This window comes from Trachymyrmex septentrionalis, unplaced genomic scaffold (assembly GCF_001594115.1).
Source record: "Trachymyrmex septentrionalis isolate Tsep2-gDNA-1 unplaced genomic scaffold, Tsep1.0 scaffold75, whole genome shotgun sequence".
Classification (NCBI taxonomy): domain Eukaryota; kingdom Metazoa; phylum Arthropoda; class Insecta; order Hymenoptera; family Formicidae; genus Trachymyrmex; species Trachymyrmex septentrionalis.
The window spans coordinates 114,849-125,003 of NW_017305938.1; the positions used below are offsets into that span (position 1 = coordinate 114,849).

The window sequence follows — 10,155 nt, forward strand, 5'->3', positions numbered from 1 at the left end:
TCTCGGCTAAACGTACCGTCGTCGTCGTCGTCGTCGTCGTCGTCGCCGTCGCCGTCGCCGTCGTCGTCGTCGTCGTCGTCGTCGTCGTCGTCGTCGTCGTCGTCGTCGTCGTCGTCGTCGTCGTCGTCGTCGTCGTCGTCGTCGTCGTCGCCGTCGTCGTCGCCGTCGTCGTCGTCGTCGTCGTCGTTCGCTCAGGGAAGGTAAGCGAGTAATTTGCCACTCGGCTTGCCTCCCCACTATTCGCAGCATAAACCCGGCATTAGTCAGGAATATACGAAGCCGGTAAAAGCAGATCGAGCCGAGTGGTAAGTCGCTCGCTCGCTTTTCCTCCCTGAAAGAAATTAATGAAGGACTGTAACGTTGTATGAACCATGGTAGGGAGATTAGTGTAGCGAGTAGCAAGAGTTGCCGACTCACTGTTATTTCGATCGAGGCAAATAGGCCCCTTTCTTTCCTTTGTATGGAGATTTCTTCGTTTCGACACCGTCTTCATTTCGAAACACTTGATTTCGGCGAGCATTGTATTACGATGGCTTAACTTACAAGAATAGGACACAATGGACTCTTCAGAGGACAGATTTTGGTCTCCTCCAGCATGATAACGTCTTCCTACATCGAAAACAAATTATGGCCTGTCCAAACGTTTTCGAGACTAAACCTTGTAAGTATTATTTTTTAACACTGGAACCCCGACGATTTTTCTCCAAAGCCACGTATGGATCACTTATTACTACCATACTACTCTTTTATGATTTTTTGAAATATAATACACTCTTATTGATACTAAAGTATTATAATTTCAACGTCTGTATATATAGTAGCTATTTGTTAACGAAAATTAACTAGAAAAGATAGAATTATCGGATGTAAAAAATAATACAGCCGCGGTTCTAGTGTTAGTTAATGTGTGACAAAATCTCGCACTAATTATATAGAAAATTGAAATGAGTTAATTTTCATGTAGGTATAATGCAGCTTGTAATATGGCGAACAAAAGGTATCATTGACACAAAATTTAATAAAGGATCGTTTTTGAGCTATGATGTATCAAAGGTATAAAACTTATACTCACGCACAAAACATCTTTTAATACATCATAGCTTAAAAACTATCTATTATTAAGCGATTGTTGATCTTTTGTTCATCACATTGTAAGCTACGTTTATGTGAAAATTAATTATCATTTTATCAGGATTCAATTTTCTGTATAAAATTAGTGCGGATTCCTTTCATATATTAAAAAGTACTATATATTGTACATGTACTATGTACCCATTCTTTCTACTATATAAAAAGTACTATATATCTATTCAACAAAAACACTCAAACATGGCACATTTTATTTTCTATGTAGATTCATCATCCTGACACTGGAGAAGATCAAAATCCGTGAAGAGTCCGTGTGTCCTCTTTTTGTTAATTAGAATGCTGGATTTGCATTCAAAGTCAATAAGGAGGAAAGTCAGGTAGCAAAGGTAGATGCAGAGATGATTATGGAACAAGTGGCTGAATAACACGTGACTACTTGACTTGCTTCTCCTTTCACTGGCTTCGTGTAAATCTGGCATTAGCGTTACCATTATCGTTGAATAATAATCTGCGCCAGATCAAGAGTTTTATCAGATTCGGTGAAATCACTACATGTACTAAAGATTTTATCTTTCTCTGCGTGAGATACGTAGCATCATTTATCTCCGTATCATATTCATCAAATTTTCTATTGCTCCATATAGTCAATTTTCGATTATTATATTGATTGTCTTTTTTTTTTAATGTTGTCTTTTTTAATATAATAATAGATAATGGATATATTTAAAAAATGTAGTATGGTGTTGATAGAATTCTTTTAGCAAGTTGCGTGATTAATTCTGTCTCTCTCTCTCTCTCTCTCTCTCTCTCTCTCTCTCTCTCTAATCAGGACTTAGGGAAACATCTTTCAATTCTTTTTTAACTCTTTTTCATAAAAATTCGTAAACAATTTTATATTTTTGTGTTATTTCGTTATGATGCCTTGAAAAACCCTTTTCACGGAAACGACGATTATACTAAAATATTAAAAAATTTCAGGTAGATACAAAGCTAAAAATAAATTTATTACCACAAAACTAAAATCAGTGAAATTAGGGAATTGTCAGGGAAATTGGAAATGATGAGAAAAATCAGGGAAAAGTCAGAAAATTTTGCAAAATTTTCTGAAAAATTAAAATTTTTAGCTTTAAAGAAATTCAATATACGTACATTATATCTGCACAGTTTTGGAATATTACCAACTTAACAATTAAAAATGCAAGCAGTATTAGCAACATTAATAGTAATTTACATTACTATATGTTAAATTGATCTCTCAATAAAATATTTAATGGTTTTCAAATCAAGACAAAAATATAAAAAATTTTTTAATGTTATTGAAAATCAGGTAAAATTCAATATGAAATTTTGTTTAGAAATTAAGGAAAAGTTATGAAATTTTAGAATAAGAAATTTGTGACAATTCTGGTCAAAATAATTATGTAGAAAATTCAAACATGATGAACAATACTGCAAAAAGTTTTGACATTCTAGCAATCAGTTTGAACGTTCTATATAATTATTATTTTGAGATAGTCCAACGAAATTATTTCCAGCTCTATATTTAATTAAACTTTTTGATACCTTAACACAACCGTTTTTTCCGTGTTTTGACAACGAAAAACAGTTTCGCACAGACTTTATTTCGTTTTCACTTTTATATTTTTAGCGGAAATCTTGCGAAAAACACTGTAGTGAAAAGATGAAAAATTGCGCATTGACAGAATGGTTAATAATAGATGTAAGCCGATAGTGATTTATGAAATTATCGAATGATGAAAATTCGTTGAACGGACATCGTAAGATCGCTTAAGCACAACTGTCAATTCTGTCGTCCGAGAGAATGACGATTATTAATTTTGTCATTGGCCGTCGCGAGATTACCCTGATTGACCCCTATGTACTCTTCTTTAGAAAGAGTCGCTCGCTCGTTTCATTCATGCGCGCCTCTCGCGAGCGGCTGCGGCCGCGGCCGCGTGCCGTCGACTCCGACGTCGACGCCGACGCCGACGCCGACGCTGACGCCGACGCCGACGCTGACGCTGACGCCGATGCCGACGCCGACGCCGGCGCCGGCGCCGGCGCCGCCCGGGAGGCGACGTCCGCGCGTCACGTACGTTTTCTCGTCCTATGCACGAGGTCGATCGGCGCGGCCGGCGTGCGCTTGACAGCTCTTTCTCGACCGGCCGCCGCTCCGCAGCAATACCGTTGCCTATACATATACACGGTGTTTCCGAGCATTACCGCCGCCCCAAATCGTAGTCGATGTATTTTGGGCTAGAATTACGTCGAACGACACTTTTCTACGCGTTAATGTCTTTGATTTATAACGTTTCTAATATTATACCATCAAAGTATTTATGGATACAAGAAACTCAAACGTGATGAGCAATATTGCAAAAAATTATGACATGACAGGGAAGACCGGGGCCGATTGTCAGTTTTTGATTAGTGATTTTTAGAAAAAAGTGGATGCCTGATTTTTAAATATTATATACGTTACAATACATCCACATCCTTTAGGTAATTATAAAATATTACTCGTGAATTCATCATATTGTAAAAATAAATTTTTAATTTTAAACGAAGCTGCGAAAATGTGACAATTAACCCATTGTTTTGGGTTGACTGTCACACGTTCTAAAATTGCCAGTAGCAATATTTGTTATGGACAACACATATATAAAAAATACAATTTTTATTTTAATATCAGTTTTATATTTTCAGAGAAATAATAGTAATTATAATATTAATACAAATAAAATAGTTATTTTAAACATAAAATACGTAATTTGTTTTTGTACCGTTTCTATATGAAAAATGAAAAAAACATATATCTACATAATATAATATATTTGTAAGAATATTCTCTAAAAATATGTTCTCTAAAGATATTAAAATTGTCATCCAGCCTCGTCTCATTTCAATCTACACAGCCATTTTTAATAAAAGAGATTATATTTATAAACTTTGTCAGGATAATGATTAATCGTAGCAAAGATTTTCTAAGACATGGTATTTTCCATGAATACAGGGATATCGTGATTAACAAGGCCAAAGACTTATCTGACAACAAAATAGGTGATAAAAAAAAATTACTCACCAATTTCATTTTCTTAAAAATCGCTATAATAATAATATATATATTGCTTGTGGTGCAAAGCATTTTATGCAACAAATTAATATTGTATCATCAATATATAATAAAAAAAAAAAAGAAATTTTTCTGCTTGAATTATAAGCATCTTGACAATCAACTCCGTACGACAACCAACCCCGATCTCCCCTACTAACAATCTGTTTGAGTATCCTATATAATTATTTCGACAGTTCAACAATCCAATTTCTATCAATGTAGATTAAAGTCTGTGATACATGATCTATGTTTTTCTGCTTGCGTTTCAGTAAATTACTGTAAGAACTGCATTTTGTGTGATTCAATTCTCTAATTTATTAAAACGCAAGCAATTCACAGGAAAAATATCCAGTGAAAAAAATACATCGTGCCGCAGTCTTAACTTTAATTCTGGTTTAACTTATGGTAAATTCAGTTATACTCAGGGCTAGACAAAATACACCATCAAAGTATTGGAAATACAAAATACAAAATACTGGAAATCTGAATATTTTAATTACAAAATATTTTCAAAATGTGTATTTCAAATACTGCGTACTTTTTTTAAATATAAAATACAAAATATTTTAAAATTTTTTGTTTTAAATATAAAGTTTTTTTTTAGTATTTCAAATACAAAATGTTTTGTTCTTTAATATAAAATACGCATTTAAAAATTTTTTTATTTTAAATACAAAATACTTTTTAGTACAATATACTTCCAAATTTTTTTTGCGTGTCTGACAATTTTCCGTCTAGTCACGACTTACATTTCGTTACGCGTTTTCCGCCATAACCTTAACGTTTCCGAATGCAGCCAGTAAGTCGCTTCAAGGATTATTATCAAGGATTTTTTTTAGCATTTCAAATACAAAATACATTGAAATTATATTTGAAATACAAAATATATCATATGACCTTTTTGAAATACAAAATACAAAATACATTTTGTACTTTGTATTTTAAATATTGTATTTTAAATACAATATTTGAAATACAATTTGTATTTCAAATACAAGTATTTGAAATGTGCCCAGCCCTGGTTACACTACACTAGATTAGAACACATTAAAGACTACTTTATATAAAATATTTATCTAAATATAATGGCGTACCTAATATAATAAACTTTTTAATCAACAATTAATTAATACACACACACACACACACACACACACACACACACACACACACACACACACACACACACACACACACACACACACACACATATATATTCTGTTCAATAATGTGACAATATTAATAATGGATATTTAATTGTTTAAATTGTTTAAAATATTCATATGCTTTTATATTTAATTTTGTTAATTTTTGTATCTTTAATGTGCACTAATATGATTGATGCAAATGAAACAAAATTCGCTTATAATACTTTTTCTAGTTCTGGAAAAAGATAAACATACTCAAATCGAGATTAATTTTGATTAGTTTGTGATTTAGATTTTACTTCATTTAACTTGATGATAATATAAAAATTTTTCTAGGTATGATTAATTAATTATTAAATGGTTTGTAGTAACTTTAAAAGTTACTTACGAAATCATTAGTTTAGTGATTAACCACGAGAAAAATGTTTACAATTATCATTAGATAACCACAAGTTTAATCACAAGTTAATCGAAAAATGAAATTAAATGAATTAACTTTTTCAAACCTATAATTGGGATTATGTTAAACAAATTTTTTTAAATTTAATTCATGAACACTTTAATAAATAATTTGTACTAAACAATTTTTTTTGTCTAACTTTTATCTATTTTTTTAACATATACATTATTATGTACATTAGATCTCAGATGATATCAATAAAATTAAATAATTTCAACAGATAATATCTTCAAATTTGATGTACGGTTTAATGTACAGAATTTAAAGAGGTTAAAAACCTGGACTTTAATCTGCATTGGTAGAAGTAGAAATAAACGAACTAGACAGATCAAGTTTGTTATTCGTACGATATACGTAAATATGAAAATGTGTCTAAAATACGTCATGCAAATCGTTGCATTCTAGATCAGAAAATCCTAAATGTAGATCTTTATAATTTCATATATATATATAACTGCGCGGCAAATATATATTTGATGAGAGAATTAGATAAGCTTATCATTAAACATATTAAGATGTTTGCAGGGTTTATTTGAAATAAACAAGTAACATATAAAAGCCACCCCCTCCTTCCCCCCCCCCACCCCATTTGAATGTCTAATATGTAAACTTTTATCTTTGCACCGCGGATCGGTAACACGAGCGCCAACTTGGAACCCTTTTGTGTTACGCCGACTGCGTATCAAATTCGCCTTGCTAACGATCCGATGAGAAGTCGTCGCTCGTTAAGCGTATTGTTTTCTCTAGGATGCTCTTTGTGGTTTCGTGATTCACGCGAGCGCCGCGTGTGCATATTTACCCACCTATTCCGCGAAACGAAACACTAGCTGGGCGTGCTCTCTCGCGACGTTCTCTTATCAAATTTATCATCTCAATCGCATGGAAGATCATATGAATCCTTTTCTCGAGGTACAAACCAGTTGCAATTATAGACTTTGCTCTTCCCGACTTGCATCTCGCATGTTTGTAGATTGGATGCTCATGTTTCAATATAATTTTAATCAAGTATAATATATAAATTTCTGCTTTCCATGCACATATATATTTATTTCAAAAGTGACAGTCTTGAAATAAAGACATATCTGCGGAGTACTCGATGAAATCGATTCGTACAGGATAGAAGATCGATACAGTAATATCTTATCCATATTTCTTTCGTCTGAAATTCCATACTTAATACCTGAATATCTTTTCTACTCAAAATTAGATATTTTTTTTACATTAAGGAAAGGACTTTGTATAATTTATTCATATTTTGAGATATCTTTATAACTTAATAAATGAAAATCAAACCTAACCAACTTAAATGAAAAAGTAGTGAACCAAAAGAGAGAGAGAGAGAGAGAGAGAGAGAGAAGTAGTGAAGGCACGAGAGTGCAAACCTCGCACAGGGAAGTGCGAATCCCAGAGCGCCTGGTGCTCCATTTTATTCCGCCTCCCCTGCTCTCGAGCGACGTCACCTTATCCATCGACGGCGTACACCAACACGCGGTATTTCCTCCCCTGTATCTAATAAATCCGAGCACTCGTGGGCGCTCACAAGCCGCTCCGAGTGCATCCCTCCTTCGGTCGCCGCGAGCATACGAAACGTTCCCCGTCGCTCATCCTACCCTTCCGATTGCCCCACAAAGGAAAAAAAGGTGCAGGATGCCTCAAATTTTCATACCTCCCTCACGTAACTTTCCCTCCCACTACCTTTCCGCGTATCGGACATCCGGTAATTCGTGCTCGCGTTTATTTGTGGTCGCATAAATTGAAACAAACAAGTTTACGAGACTCAGTTATTGGAATAATAATTTAATAAATCTTGGTTTCCGCTCGGTCAATTCCCTACAAGTCTCCCATTCTTCTCTTTGACGTAAAATCAAATTCAAGAGCCCTGACGTTCCACCGTCCTTCGTCCCCGCGACACCTCAAAATCCAGAACGTGACAACTGCATCAAGCAAACTTTTAGTGTCAAAATATTATACTAGTTTGCACGTTGTAGGCACGTCAAATTTTATTGTAATTGTAAAAAAAAAAGTAATATCGCTGGATCTTTGCTTGACACTAATTGCAATTTCTTACGAATCGCTTTTATATATAGCCGAATTAACTACCGCCTGCATACTCGTCTAGTTGATTAATTCTATAATCGTCTATAATGATCACCTCATTATCGATAATCATTACTGCTCGCTTATTATATCCGTGATTTTATCTAATCGTGGATTTTTCTCGGAGATAATGATCCCTGAAATGAAAAATTGTCACCTTGATGTTTATCGTTGTTTTGTGACTCTTATCTGACATCCGCTTTCGAAATTAATAGACTTTCGAATTTAATAGACTTGGCGCGGAAATGCACCGGTGCGGAAGAGCAACTGCTAATCGTCGTTGTCATCATTGGATACGTTTCAATGAGTCGTTCGTATATAAGATGTCTTGGAAAATATTCAACTATATTTTTGATAGTATATACTCTGGAAACTTGCGGTCAATTTTGGCTCAGAAAATACTTTAGCGAATCATCTATATTCTATTGCAATTCTTCGAGAATTTAATATAAAGTTGACAATTAACGCTCAAATAACTCTTTAATAAAGGGTCAAATGAAAATAAAATATACATATATTAATATCAAGAATATATTATATTTACGTAATTTTATATACGTGGGTAGTTTGATAAGTCAGTAACTTTTTAAAAAAAAGATTATATTGAAAAATAAGTCGATTTTTTTTTTGTTTAAAAAAATAAGAAGTCACTGATTTATGAAACTGCCTACGTATAATTTTATATTTATACACAGTAAAAAAAATTTATGTTAAATTTAATATATTTCACATCCTAAACGGTCTACTCAAATTTTTGTGTTAATTTAACGTAAGATGAATATATTAGAAAATAACACAAATATGTAAAAAATTAACACAAGAAGCGTAATACTTTGACACAATTTAAAAACAAATTTTATGTTAAATTGACACATTTATATAATGTTAAAATGTTTTCTGAAATTAGGTCCTATTTTTACATTTTTAGTTTAGACGATGCTTCTGTAATATTTAACATATGCAATATATAGATTTAACAGATATTTACTATTACAAAGAGAAAATAAGACAAAATATCTGTACTTTTTTACATATAAAATATGTAACTAGTTGTACAGAATATATTTCTTCAATGAAATTAACATTTATATTAAATCAACATACACATTTTATTCATTTATTCTTAGAATTTATGTTTTAAAACTACTTATTATTTTTATGTTATTTATGTTATTTGTTTACTTACCTATATCAAATGTTATTTTAATACTGAAAAATATTAAATTTTAATTTAACATAAAATATTTAAATAACACAATTGTATTATGTTAAATTAAAACTCGGATGTGTTAAAAATTCAACACAAAATTTTGTTAACAAGGATTTGAGTGGATCGTTTGAGACACCGTTCGATCGTTTATCTGATCGGACACCGTTTCTGACGAAGATAAAAAATATTTTTTTGTATATAATTTATATATTTACATTATATTAATGTTTATGAAGAAATTGATGATTCGGTATTTTGAGGCTTTCGCCAGAAATAATATGCCGTTGTAAATTATCACGAATTAATGCAATCCGGACATTCGTGCATTCCTAAGATTCGTGCTCGCGCTTATCAAATTCAATTTCGGAAATAAAGGGTTCAATTAATGTAGCGCCGCTAGGGGCTAGTCGCCGATCCAGCCCTTCCTCGCGCCTCGCCAAGTTCCAAATTGTCGAATTGCGGTGACGAGCCTGTCGACTCAGCGAAATTGCAAATCGCGAACCTGTAGCTGCGATTCAATTTCTATGATAGCTCGCGGCTACACTGTATATACACTGTACACACACACACACACACACACACATATTTGCACTATTTGGCAGCATAACAATTCACGAGTTTGGAGGAACAATTCGCGCGATTCCGCTCGCAGTATCGCGTTTCGTTGGTTATCGAGAGCACATTCGCTCTTTCTTGTGGAATCCGTTAAACGCATGACACGTGATCCTGCGACGAGTCACCGAATTACGAGTGATTGCCAGTTCGTGATTTTACAAGAATTTGTGACATAAAGTACCCCAAGATAGTTTTATTACTACGTTATAATTAAACATTAATTTTTTTCCCAAGAATCATATAATTCGCCAGATATTTATCTGTCTTTATCTTAAAAAGTTTCTTTTAATTTACTTTTATCCTCTGGCTCAAAACTTTCGCAAGTAAGTGAAAGTATTTTTAAATTCATACTGATTGGAAACGAGTGAAATTATCTATATATTAAGAATTTATTATACGTTGCACTAACTTTTTTTTTTTT

General features: G+C 33.0%; 1 protein-coding gene across 6 annotated transcripts in view; it reads left to right on the forward strand.

The window, feature by feature from the left end:
• LOC108754066 (guanine nucleotide-binding protein G(q) subunit alpha) overlaps positions 1-10,155 on the forward strand; it is a 42,578-nt gene that overhangs the window by 667 nt on the left and 31,756 nt on the right. The gene's annotated exons all lie outside the window — the stretch shown is intronic.